At 41.2% G+C, this 12737-nt stretch overlaps 1 protein-coding gene across 4 annotated transcripts in view; it reads right to left on the bottom strand.

Annotated features, from left to right (window-relative positions):
* The window catches only part of TSPAN14 (tetraspanin 14), a 67133-nt gene that overhangs the window by 40247 nt on the left and 14149 nt on the right, over positions 1-12737 (bottom strand). The window lies entirely within an intron of this gene.

The following is a 12737-nucleotide window of genomic DNA, read 5'->3' as shown; positions in this document are numbered from 1 at the left end:
AAATACAAACCTCTTAAATGGCCCGTGTAGGATAGTGGGGCTGATCTCAATTTATGAATACTGTAAGTGAGCTGCTCAGGGGAAATGTTTATTGTCTGTATATAGTGAAGTATTTACTGTAGGCACATGGGGGAGATTCAGGTGAATAGCTGGCAGGTAACAACAGCTCCAGCTACAAACACCTCCCGATAAAGGAGGTTAAGGAACAATGTCTGTGCTATTAAATTGTGAGGATACTTACAGGTACCAGCTACATTATAAATCTTGTTTTGCCCAGGTTAGGAACAGACAGCTCAAGTTAAACAGTTAAACTCTAGAGAGGGGTGTGACAGCTGTCAGGAAGCACACAGAGACAAGCCCTAAAGCCAATAAGCATCCTTAACCTTCCAAAGATGGTAAAAATAGGGTACGGTAGAAAAGATTTTAAAACACTGTGGGCAAATCTCACTCATACCATGCTGTGTTCCTATCATTAAAACAATATATTTAGAAAGCGGCCTAGTCACCCCTCCTGAAAGGAAGACTTCCAGCTGACACAGTCAAGAGGCCCAATATCTGAGGAGGGTGCACTCAGACAGGAAAAGCTGCAGCCAGCTCTGTAACTACAACAGTCCCCATCAGCTTGAGGAGACCCACATACTATCTGACAGTACTATTTCTATTTGTGCTAAAAATATCTTCTAAGGCTACTAAAAGGGATTACAGGGCTATCCCCCCACTAATTTCAGATTTCTTTGGGCACGCTACTTTCAGTGTTTTGTTTCTTGTTAGTTGCACTTCCTGGGCCTATTTTTCCCACTACTTTGCACCTTCTTAGAATCAGGTTCTCTTTTTCATGCTCTAGCACTACAACATGACTTTCATGAACTATTCTGGGAGGTCGGGCGGGGGGGGAGAGGAAGACACTCAGCCACACCTTCACACAGGCCCTGCAAGAGGGCATTTACCAGTAATAGCAATAGCAGAGCCCAACTTGAAACTGAGCACATGTACACACACAAAGTATAAAAGGAAGGTTGGCCCAAGATTGGGGAAGAGGGGGGCTGGCAGGTGATGTTCTTCTTAGGGCTACTCAGAAGAGCCTTCTAAATATCAGCAGCAGAACAAAACAAAAATTTTTGTAAGTCCCCCCCGTGAAAGTATTGAGAACATCTCATGAGATTTTAGTGTCCTCCCAATAAGATCTCTAGTTTAAACATAATTCCTAGTTGCACCCCTCCCTCACACCGTCACTTGGCTTAAAATGTAACCTGAACCAATGACTTCTCCTATAGAAGCAGCAGCAATTGGGCTGAAAAGTACTCAGATAGTACAAGAACAGAATTCTACTGAAATTGTTTCTAAAAGTCAGCAGATAGAGCTCTTCCAACATCCCTGTATCCTGCCAGTTATGCCAGCTACTCTATTACAGAAAAAGTTAAAATACCTCCAATTGCAAGTACAGTATTTATACATGACCAAGAAGGAATCACTGTACCCCTCAGATGTGCTGGGGGAGAAGTCGTCTTCTCCTTGTCTCCAACTTTGGCAGGAAAAGAAAAAACAAATTAAAAAAAAAAAAAAAAAAAAACACCCACTTTTCTTCCTTTTTATTTCCCAAGCTCACCCAAAGAACTCAGGAGAAAGCCTGCTTATGTAATGTTTTCATAATCAAAGAAGGTTTGAATGAGCAACTTATGAACCTTTGGAAGGTTCATCTGTGGCTAAGTGTATGTTTACACTGCAATTTATGGTGTAATTTCAGCATAGGTAGGTAGACATTTCCTAATTTTAATGCTCGTTGTTAGGAAAATAAGGAATAAATTTAAACCTTGATTTAAGTGAGGGCAAATCGTCCAACTTCACTGTTATAGCCAATTACTCAAGGGCGAGTGGGATGACTTGGGGCACTCATCTAGATGTAATCAAAGCATACCTCTCTCAGCAGATACATGCACTATGCATTGCTAAACATAGGTGCTTTTGTTTCCTTCTTCCCATTAGACTCAGACTTTTTCAGCCTACCCTCCTTTCTAAATGTGCAGAATAGCCGAGTTTCTACAGCATATAAACAAAAACTTTGAGGTTTACTACAAATATGCTACGTGAAATATTGTTCAACAACCATTCTGAGTAAAATTTGCTACTTAGGGCTTGTCCACACTAGCACTTATGGAGACAAAACTTTCAATGTTGAGGGGTGTGAGGGGGGAGGGGGCACACCCACACACACCTACCCCTGACCAAGAAAAGTTTTGCTGGCATAACCCCTTGTGTGTACAGCACTATGTCAGTGGGAGACACTCTCCCATCAACATAATAAAACCACCTAAATGAGCAGTATCGATACAGCTGTGCCGCTTTAAACTTTATGCGTAGAGGAACCCTTAGAGTATCCATATGTGAAGAAACAAGGGCTGGTGTCTCCCTGGTTCTTGTGTGCGTGTGCATGTCCATGTGCGTGGGGGAGAAGGGGTATTTCATTTTAAAATGTATTGTTAAGTAGCAAGCTGCAAACAGTTTATATAACTCTGAGCTAGTACAGCTAGAGGATCCAGAAGAAAAACAGTAGTCAACAGTCTTAAGATGTAACAAACAACAAGGCAGCCAAGCCATTTAAGAACCCAGAAGACCAACACAGTTTGAGATCTTATTTTCTGCCAGGCTTCCTCCTCTCCCTGTTTCCCAGGCCTACCTTGATTGTTTAGGCCTTAACTTCACTGAAAAGCCCACTGCAAGAATATCAGCTTCTCCCACATCTTTACTGATAAACAGCACTCCCAAAACGACCTAATCCTCTTCTTGACCCTTACATGACTGGTAACACAAGCCTCCCTACTTCCCTTTCCCTTGGCCAGCTGCCCAGCCATGACTAACCAGTAGCCTGACCTGGAGGAATGTCACTGTGAGGTACTGAAGAATGCTACAATAGTATACTGCCAGGAGGTTCGCACTTGAGCCACACTCTGCTAAGGCATCTCCTTCCCCCTCAGGAGGGAGGGCAGATCTCCAAGACAGTGCGTCTGCAATGGCAATCCTCAAAAGGGACAACAGAGCAGAAATAGCCCCCCCGGTCCTTTTCTGAGCTGTCAGCCAGCATGAATGTCTCCTTCCACTTTGCTAAACAAGGTGGAACAGATTGTATTTAGCTGTGACACACAGAGTGCCTTTCCCAGACCCAAAGAGCTCTGTGTGGCTCAAAAGCTGGTCTCTTTCACTAACAGAAGGTGGCCCAAGGAGAGAGATTTTCTCACCCCACCTTGTCCTCCCACATAGGTGGTTAGGAAGCCAGTTGGACCGCATGCCCTTCCCTGGAAAAATTCACTCATCCACAGGGATAACTTCAGGAAAGTGGGAGGAAAGTATGTGGGAACAAAAAGCTCTGCAAGAATTACTGGAGAAATGAACTTTGATATCTTCCTCAAGAGAGGCAGGATAACAGGATGCAGCATTTCATTGAAGTTCCCCACCCTCTTCAGCAGAAACGGGCGACCTCTCTTCAGGGCTTTTTTACAGCCCTTGTGTGCCACCCTGACTATCCTGGATCCCGCAAATGGAGAAGTAAAAGTCTTCTGTGCCCCTTACTCCCACCTAACTGAAGGTCAGAATTTGGCCTATTGCCACTTTTTTGCATGATGGGGGGCTGACAGGAATAGTATCTCAGTTCTTGCCATTGAAATGAACACTGCTGTTACAGCAGCTATGCTGTAGAGAAAGAGAACATGTTCTAGTCAGCTAAACCTGGTCTTGCCTAGCACCCCAGCCCACACTTTATTCCCAGTTCTGAAAATGGATTGGCTATGGAAGCTTGACCAGGTCGCTTAGCCTCTTTCCCGTTTACAGCAGGAACAGGTATGTTTCCTATCGTAGGAGATGCACAGAAGCCTCAGTTGCCAGGACTAGAAAATAAAAGTTAGTATCACTAGTTTACCTCATGGGCTTCAAAGATTAGCTAACATACTGTGAAGTGCTTTGAAGAAATGTAAAGGGATATGTAGGTGGTAATCATCAGTAGCTTTCCATGCAATATTTGTATATCTTATTCTTCTACAGGGAGTCACAGACACTTAATCCGCCGACAGTTATCTCCCACTTATAGCAACGGGAATTTCTTTCAGCAAACTAGTACAGATATATACGGCTAGCTTTTTAAAATGTATAGCTTTAGCTCAGTTTACAGCTGCACTGAGAAAAGATAACCATTCAGCAAAAGAATGCTGCTGTTTCCAGTCAAAGGCAGTTCCACACCCACAGATTACAGTTATCTACAAAGTACCAGCATCCTAGGCTTTTTGTGTGTGATATTATTCACTGCCTATAGATATTTAACCCTTGCAGCACCTGTGACCTAAAAAGGACAGGCCTTTCCCATGTCTGTTTTTAAAGCCATTTCATAAATAATAGACAAGGGGAATGGGAATGTTGCAGATCTCCAAACTACTGTGATTTTTCTACTAACGAAAGCATTGAAAAGAATGGACCAGAGCCTTAGCTAGTGTTAATATACCAATGCAGATTTAAGTTGTGATGTTGTATGGTTGAAATATAATCACGTATAACATTGTTGCTAACAGTGTTATGCAATTGCAAATAAATTTATGCAAAGTATGTCATGGAAGGTGGCAGTGGAAAAATTATGATTTGCTAAGTATGAGTATCCTGTTTATATACGTGTATCATTTTGTTTCTGAAATATAGATTTTTGTATCTAAAGTTTAGACATTGACTATATACTGGCATACTGCATTCCTCAATAAAACCCACCAGGTAAAATCTAGCTTGTGAATGGACTATACAAGTTAATGGCCCATTTAAGGACACTTAGCTCACACAATAGACCATAGAAGAAGCCTGTCCCCATCAGATGGGCCTCCCTGTGAACCTTTAGCCAGAACATGGACAATAGCTGCTTTGATGACTCAAGCATACAAGGACATGTGACTGGCTCATGTGACCCTGGACTCCATTTTGTAATTTTCCCAGGAAACAGAAACTGAAAGCATCCACCCACATGGGAGAAAGTATATAAGGCAGCTGCACCATCTCCATCTTGTATTCATCTCCTGCTTCATTTCTCTGGACTGGATTTCTAAGGAGGAAGCTTGAAACAAAGACTGATGACCCCCAAGCTGTTTGGGTAATTTCCAGAGTGTTTGTAAATTGACAATTTATTCCACCACTGCCACAAACCTAATTCAATAACTTTGCAATGTCTGAATGCATGTGATTCTTTGACCATTTTAATTCTCCCTTCTTTTTCTCCTATTAATATTTAAAGGTTTATTCGATACCAAAGGATTTGCAGCAGCGTGATTACTGGGTAAAATCTTAGTTATATATTGGCCTGGCTGATTTCTTGGGACTGGAAGAACCCTTTGTTTGATTAAATTGCTTTTCTTACTTCTTGTTAACCAGTGTGGTGAGACAGAAGTTTACTTATCAGTCTGAGATAGGTCTGCCCCATTTCTCAGCAGTTTGTCCTGAACCTGGCATCCTCAGCTATGGCCTACTGAGGTATATTGACTTACATCACTGTGCCTCAGCTGGCAATCTAGCCCACCGCTTAACTATCCCACCAAACCCAGGCAAAAACCAGAGCCAATATGGAAATGGTGGGGAATGAATGGTCCGCCTATTACATTAGGTCATGCATCACATGCAGCTAGTGAAGCAACAAACCATAAGCCAAAACAACTAAAGAGCAGAGCACTGGGTTTCAAGGTTACAAGGCTGGTAACGAAACACTGAACTATTGAGTGGAGGGGGAGGATATTCTCTCAAATCTTTTGACACGCTAGTTACTTCCATTATTCCATCCCAGTGTATTGTTCTAGCTTTTCATTTTCGATCTGGCAGCATGACACGACTTGTGTAGCTGAATGCTGGAAGGTGACAGGTCAACATCTAGTTGACAAATGCAACTCCGGTAAGCACTTGTGAAAGCAAATTACCCGAAATACAGAACTTCCCTTTTTTCCCATCCAGTCAGGCAATTTAAAACACCAAGTGGAAAGTTTCAATTGAAATCAGTCATTTCAATCAATTTTTCCGTTCGTACTTCAATTTTTTTCCTAAAGAAAGTGCACTCTCACTAGTTGATATAACCGTAACATGTTGAGTTACAACTAAAATAGAGCCTTAACACTAGATTTGATCCATCTAATTGCTACACAGATTATGCCATACCTATATGCATTTATTTAAGCAATTGCAGAATAAGAATCTGAAAAGATTCAGCTCCTTGTACATTTGTTATATTAGAAAATGGTGAGTGATATACTACTTATTTACTAGAGAATTAGCTTTTTGCTCATGATTTGTGTCAAACTGCAGTGAAAGTACGGGGTGCAGGAAGTTTAGGAGCTCATGTCAAATTAAGCGCAACATGGAGAAAGCTGGAGACCTCCGGGGGGGCCTGGGGAAACTCCTAAGAATATTTTCCAACTGAATTTACACACACACACACACACACAGCGCAATATGCTTCCTCGTGTCTCGGCAACTTGCAACACAAGTGAATCACATCAGACAGGACAAAGTCACGTTAACAGTAATCATTAACTTGAGTTGTTTACAATGCAGTCAAGAGACTTGACACACATGCCGGCAATTCTATTTTTCCTCAGCATCAGGAAGCAAGTTAGGACCTTCAAGGATGTGGGCTTGTAAAGTAAGGCATTCCCTACAGCTTTGATAAAGGCCCCAAGAAATCCCATCCCAAACATTTTATATTGACAGGCTTTTTAAATGTGACTTATCATGACCAAAGATTGAGCTTTGATCTTTTAAATTAATGTTTACATTGATTTATTTTCCTACAGAGTAAAGAAGTGATATCCTATGTTTGGAAGCCAGTCATTTTCCCAGCAAGCTTGCACCGATAAATTTTCCTCTCTCCACCAATTATTGCATCACTTCGTGTGTTTTCTTACAGATTGTACAGACATGATCTAAAGAAAGCCATGTCAGGTGTGTTTCTCCCTCACACTCATGCCACAGATTCCAGCAACAGGAAGAAATTTGGGTCTTGAAGGATTTTAAAGAACTGATCTTGCAAACATTAAAATGGGTAACTGTACTCACATGAAGCAAAGTAAAGTTACACATGTTTAAATACTTGTGAGCTCCCAGCCTGTGTCTTCTCTTATTATTATAGTTTGGGTACAGAAGACAGTATATTTGTTTTAAAAATGAGACCATTCTCTTCCAGTGAAGTTTCAACGGACTCCTAAAGTACTTGATTAAGGGACCAATCCTGCAGAGATTTATGCACATAGAGTAGCTTTATTCAGGCGAGTCATCTTCTTGATGTCTTTGGAACCACTCAACACTTATACAGCAGAGTAAGCTCAAGCTCTACATCACAAGGGCTGATTCAGTAAAGCACTTAAGCATGTGCCTAGTTTTAATCACATTATTAGTCCCACTGAACTTCCTGAATTGGAGTAAGAGCGGGAAGACAGGCATGAGAAGCAGAGGCAGGAAAGTCAGGAATTGGATCCCTAGCATTCTGAGGTCTTCTGGACTCCTGGAGGGAAGGCAGCAGCAGGCACATCAATTCAGTTTCCAAATGGAGCTTCAGGAAAAGAAGCCAGCAGACACCAGCGTGCTTCACTTTCCATTGATGATAAATGGTCTTCACAAGCAATTGGCATTAAACTACAAAATGCCAATTGTGCTGCAGAAACTTCAGGGAGTGGAATCTGTAAATTTGGTCTGCAACAAAAACTCCTGGACAGGAGTGCTCCAGTGCTCACAGTGTGCAAGCTTTGAAAGGTTGTATTTACACTGTCCAGTTACTGACCCTGTAAATTAACTTAAGCAAACATTTTAGAAGGAATAAGACAATTACCAGCCCAGTACAAATAGCATTAAAGTAAAATCAAAAAGAACAAGTTGGTAAAAGTGGGAAAACAGTCTGCCACCTGGGTAAAAGCTTGGATACATAGGGCCTAATTCGCCACTGTGTTCCAGCAGTTTTATACTACTGCAACTCCATTAAAGCACAAGGAGTAAATGGAGTTATCTGTTTCTGTACAACGTACATAAAGGCTTCCTTACACAATACACAAACTAAAAGGGCAGGAATCTTTGACCTAGTTTTGGATAACACAAAAGGATACAATTGCAGATTTAGAGCAGGGGAGAGCTTTTAAGGAAGGAGTGACTAACAATTAAAATTTTAAAAGTGAGTCCACCTGCATGAGGGGGGAGGAGGGGAAGGGATGCCCAGAAAAGAAACTGAATGAAAGCTCGAAGGAAATGGATCCAGAAGGAATTTGAAGCTAAACAGGCAAGTGCTGACTTTCAGAAAGAGGAAGAGGAAGTGAGCTTTCCGATATTACTCATCTTTGTAAAGCAAAAGTGAAAAGTGTAGGACAAGTATTAAAAAAAAAAAAAAAAAAAAAAAAAGAGAGAGACTTTAATCTGCTTCAATACTACCAAAGTCACTCCTGATACTCAAAGTCAGTTGAGCTACATGGAAGCGAGACTGGAAGTAGGCCCTATCATTAAAACAGCAAAGTGAACACTCACAGAACCTTTACGGAATGAAAAATACATATGCAGGATATTTGCAAGAGACCGTTTAGTAGCACAAAGTAGCTTATAATTGGATTTCACCTAGTTAGCATTAGTGTATACTGTACATGGAAAATTATTAGTGTTCTGTAACAATGAGGGATTTGTTATCGACTTTTTAGGGAGTTTAAACATTGTGCAATGTTTAGAGGTCCCTCATATCATATTTTTGACCATGGGTTCATTAACTCCAGAACACAAAAGTGCTGAAAAAAAGGAAACAACTAAACTGAGAGAATCAGTACCTGACCTAAAGCATACAGAAAACAGGAGATAGCTGTGAACAGTAATAAAAGCCTAGAGTAAACTTCTTACTGCCTAGTCTCCCTCGAAGAATCCAAGAATAAAACTCTGAATTATTTAAGCCACTTTTTCCACATCTTATGAATATTCATACATATCCACATTCTATAAATCAAACCACTATAAGCGGATAGAACACTGAAAGGAAAACTGTTATTGCGGCCCAGTACTAGACCAGAGGGGTAGGACAGAAGGGGAAGAAAAGGGGGAGAATTAACAAGAAAAGGTTATCCCAAAAGGCATAAATACGTGTAGTAGGCATTATTAAAACCATGCAGATTTTGAATGTAAGCTCCTTGGGGCAGGTATTGTTCTGTGTTTGTACAGCACCTAGCACAATGAGGGCCTGGTCCATGACTAAGGGTCCTAGGAGCTACGATTATAGGAGTAATAAATAAGGCAGCAATTATCTCACAGGATTTATGGTGCATTATAAAAGGCACAAGAGTCAGAGAAGGATGACAATGTCAGTAGATCTCTTAAGGTTGAATACAGATTGATGCCCTGGACCAAACCATTACTCATCAACTCAAGTATCATTCCTCCAGCAAGGGCATGCCCAGAACAAAAACCTTCTATCAGTCCGTTTTGCAATGCTACATACAGGGGCCACTTTATGATGCAGAGATTCTGATGGGTTATATTTACGATAAGATCATTACAACCTTGTGTTATCTTCCTCCAAAAACAACTGGAAGTTCTAAGGTCATTTTCACCCCAATATGTAATTCTCACAATTTTAGTCTGTTAATCTAATAAACAATGAATGTTTGTTTATCTTTATAACTAGAATCTTAATACACATTACCAGCTCACAGATTCCTAGATTTTAAGGTCATTACGATCATCTAGTCTGACCTCCTGCATAAGGAGTCTCACCCAGTAATTCTTGCATCAAGCTCCTAACTTCTGTTTGTCTTGCTTCCAACAGTTGCATCTTGTTATCCATTCTCACTATTGTGTCTAATTTTAGGCATCAGACTTAAACAAAGATGTGAACAAATTAGAGGACAACGAGGGGAGAGCTACAAAAGTGATAAGAGATTTAGAAAACCTGACAAAAGGAAAAGTTAAAAACTGGGCATGTTTGGTTTAGAAAATGAAAAGGCTGAGGTGGGACCCAATAACAGTCTACAAGTACATAAAAGGACAATGATAAAGCGTTCTCCATACTTAGATAGGGTAGGTACACCAAGGGAAGTTGTATATTAGGAAAAAGCTTTCTAACTATAAGGATTGTTAATAACTGGTACAGGTTATGTAGGGAGACTGCAGAATCCCAGTCACTGGGGTTTTTTAGTAGCAGGTCGGACAAACTTGTCAGGTATGGTCTAGGTCAGGGGTTCTCAAACTGGGGGTCACAACCACTCAGGGGGGTCACAAGGTTATTGGGGGAGCTGTCAGCCACCATGCATGCCAGGGCCGACAGCCTGAATCAGTTAGAGCTGGGTGGCTGGAAAGCAGCAGTTGCTGGCTGGGTGCCCAGCTCTGAAGGCAGTGCCACCCCTGGCAGCAGCACAGAACTAAGAGTGGCATGGCATGTGGAGGGTCATCACTTTTTGTGGGGGTTGAAATATTTTCAAAGGGGGTCCCAGCAAAAAAAGTTTGAGAACACCTGCCCTAGGTATACTTAATCCCAGCTCAATGCAGTGGGATGGATTGGTCCCTTCCAGCCCTACATTTCTAGGAATTTATAATTCTGTCCCAAATCAGCTTTTCCATGGTTTGGCTTAGGAGTCCTATCAGAAAAACTGGTTTATAGTTTCTAAGGTCTTTTACATATTGGCACGTTAGCTTTTCTACCCCACTGTCCCAAGATTTGTTTAAACACACCCACCTATGGTTCAAAGGGCTCCAGAGCGAATTCTTTTATAACTTGCACCGAAGGGTATTCAGTCATGCATATTTTATAAATGTTAAACTCTTTAATGGATTACTGTTCAGACATCCTCCCTAGTATATCATCATCCTACTGCTTTCCAACTACAGAACAGAAATATTTGTTCAATACTTCTGCTTTTTCTGCATCACAATCGACATTTTTACCATCCTTTTATAGTATCAGACCTATACCTTTGCTTGGATTTAGTCAGTTCCAGATATATTTAAAGTATCCCTTATTGTCTTTAACCCACATGGCCCCAGATTTTCATTGATGCCTATAATTGATAAGGAAAGCTAAGGGGTATTTCCTCTTAATTGCTGGTTTATATTTATTGCTATCAGTTTTGCCATTTTTCATTTTATTTATATTTATACTGCTGTTTTCAACCTCCCCTCTTAGCCAGGATGTTTGTTCCCTTTCTACCAAGATGGCAGCAGTTGTGTGTGTGTGTGTGTGTGTGTGTGTGTGTGTGTGTGTGTGTGTGTGTTGGCTGGCTATACAACAATATACATTTTTAGCTAATTATGTTACAAAATGTTAAAGTTAATCAGAGAAATTCCAGAAGATTTCTACTTTGATCTCCTAAGGACAAGCAAACATCGAGCCTATAAACCATGTAAACACTTTTAGGAAGAAATCTGACTGTGAAAGAAATGCAATCTTCTATTATCAATGTAATAAAACCAGAAGCAAAGCAGACCTGTAGCAAATCCTCTCCCTGAACTCTTCAAAAGTAAAACTTGAGTTTAAAGTATTCTAGAAACATCCTTATTGAAATTGATTGCTTCTGTACACACTGAAGTCTTCATTCCTTAAACTTGGAGAACATTAATGATGGTAAGTGATCTATAGAAGGTATTGGTTACTTTCAACTCATTTTACCACTTACTGGGGAAAAGCTACTTCTAATATGTATACTTGCAAGTATTTTCATAAAATTATAGACTATTAGGGTTGGAAGGGACTTCAGAAGATCATCTAGTCCAACCCCTGCTCAAAGCAGGACCAACTCCAACTAAATCATCCAAGCCAGGGCTTTGTCAAGCCCTTAGAAAAACCTCTAAGGATAGAGATTCCACCAACTTCCTAGGTAACCCATTCCAGTGCTTAACCACTCTCCTAGTGAAAAAGTTTACCTAATATCCAACCTAGACCACTTCAACTTGAAACCATTGTTCCTTGTTCTGTCATCTGCCGCTGAGAAAAGCCTAGCGCCATCCTCTTTTGGAAGGTAGCCAAAGGCTGCTATCAAATCCCCCCTCACTTTTCTCTTCTGCAGACTAAATAAGCCCAGTTCTCTCAGCCTCTCCTCGCACATGACATAGGCAACCAAAATGATTGATTAGGGGACTGGGGTCTCTCCAATTTGTCAACATCCTTTCTGTAGTGGGGGGCCCAAAACTGGACACAATACTCAAAATGAGGCCTCACCAGTGCCAAATAGAGGGAAATAAGCACTTCCTCGATCTGCTGGCAATGATCCTACTAATGCAGCCCAATTTGCCATTTGCCTTCTTGGCAATAAGGGCACACTGTTGACTTATATCCAGCTTCTTGTCCACTGTAACCTCCAGGTCTTTTTCTGAAGAACTGCTGCTTAGCCAGTCAGTCCCCAGTCTGTAGCAGTGCATGGGATTTTTCCGTCCTAAGTGCAGGACTCTGCACTTGTCCTTGTTGAACCTCATCAGATTTATTTTAGCCCACTCTTCCAGTTGGTCGAGGTCACTCTGTATCCTATCCCTACTTTCCAGCATATCTACCACTTTCCCCAGTTCAGTGTCACCCACAGACTTGCTGAGAGCACAATCTGCCCCATCATCCAGATTAATGAAGATGTTGAACAAAACCAGCCCCAGCACTGACTCCTGGAGCACTCTGCTCATTACCAGCTGCCAACTAGACATTGAGCCGTTGATCACTACCCGCTGAGCCCAATGATCTAGCCAGCTTTCTATCTACCTTATTGTCCATTCATCCAACCCATACTTCT

This window comes from Emydura macquarii, unplaced genomic scaffold, assembly GCF_026122565.2.
Source record: "Emydura macquarii macquarii isolate MOO-44397 ecotype Brisbane River unplaced genomic scaffold, CSIRO-AGI_Emac_v2 contig_1390, whole genome shotgun sequence".
In the NCBI taxonomy this organism is placed as follows: domain Eukaryota; kingdom Metazoa; phylum Chordata; order Testudines; family Chelidae; genus Emydura; species Emydura macquarii.
Note: the sequence above shows the minus strand (reverse complement) of the source record. Positions and strands in the feature narration are given on the sequence as shown.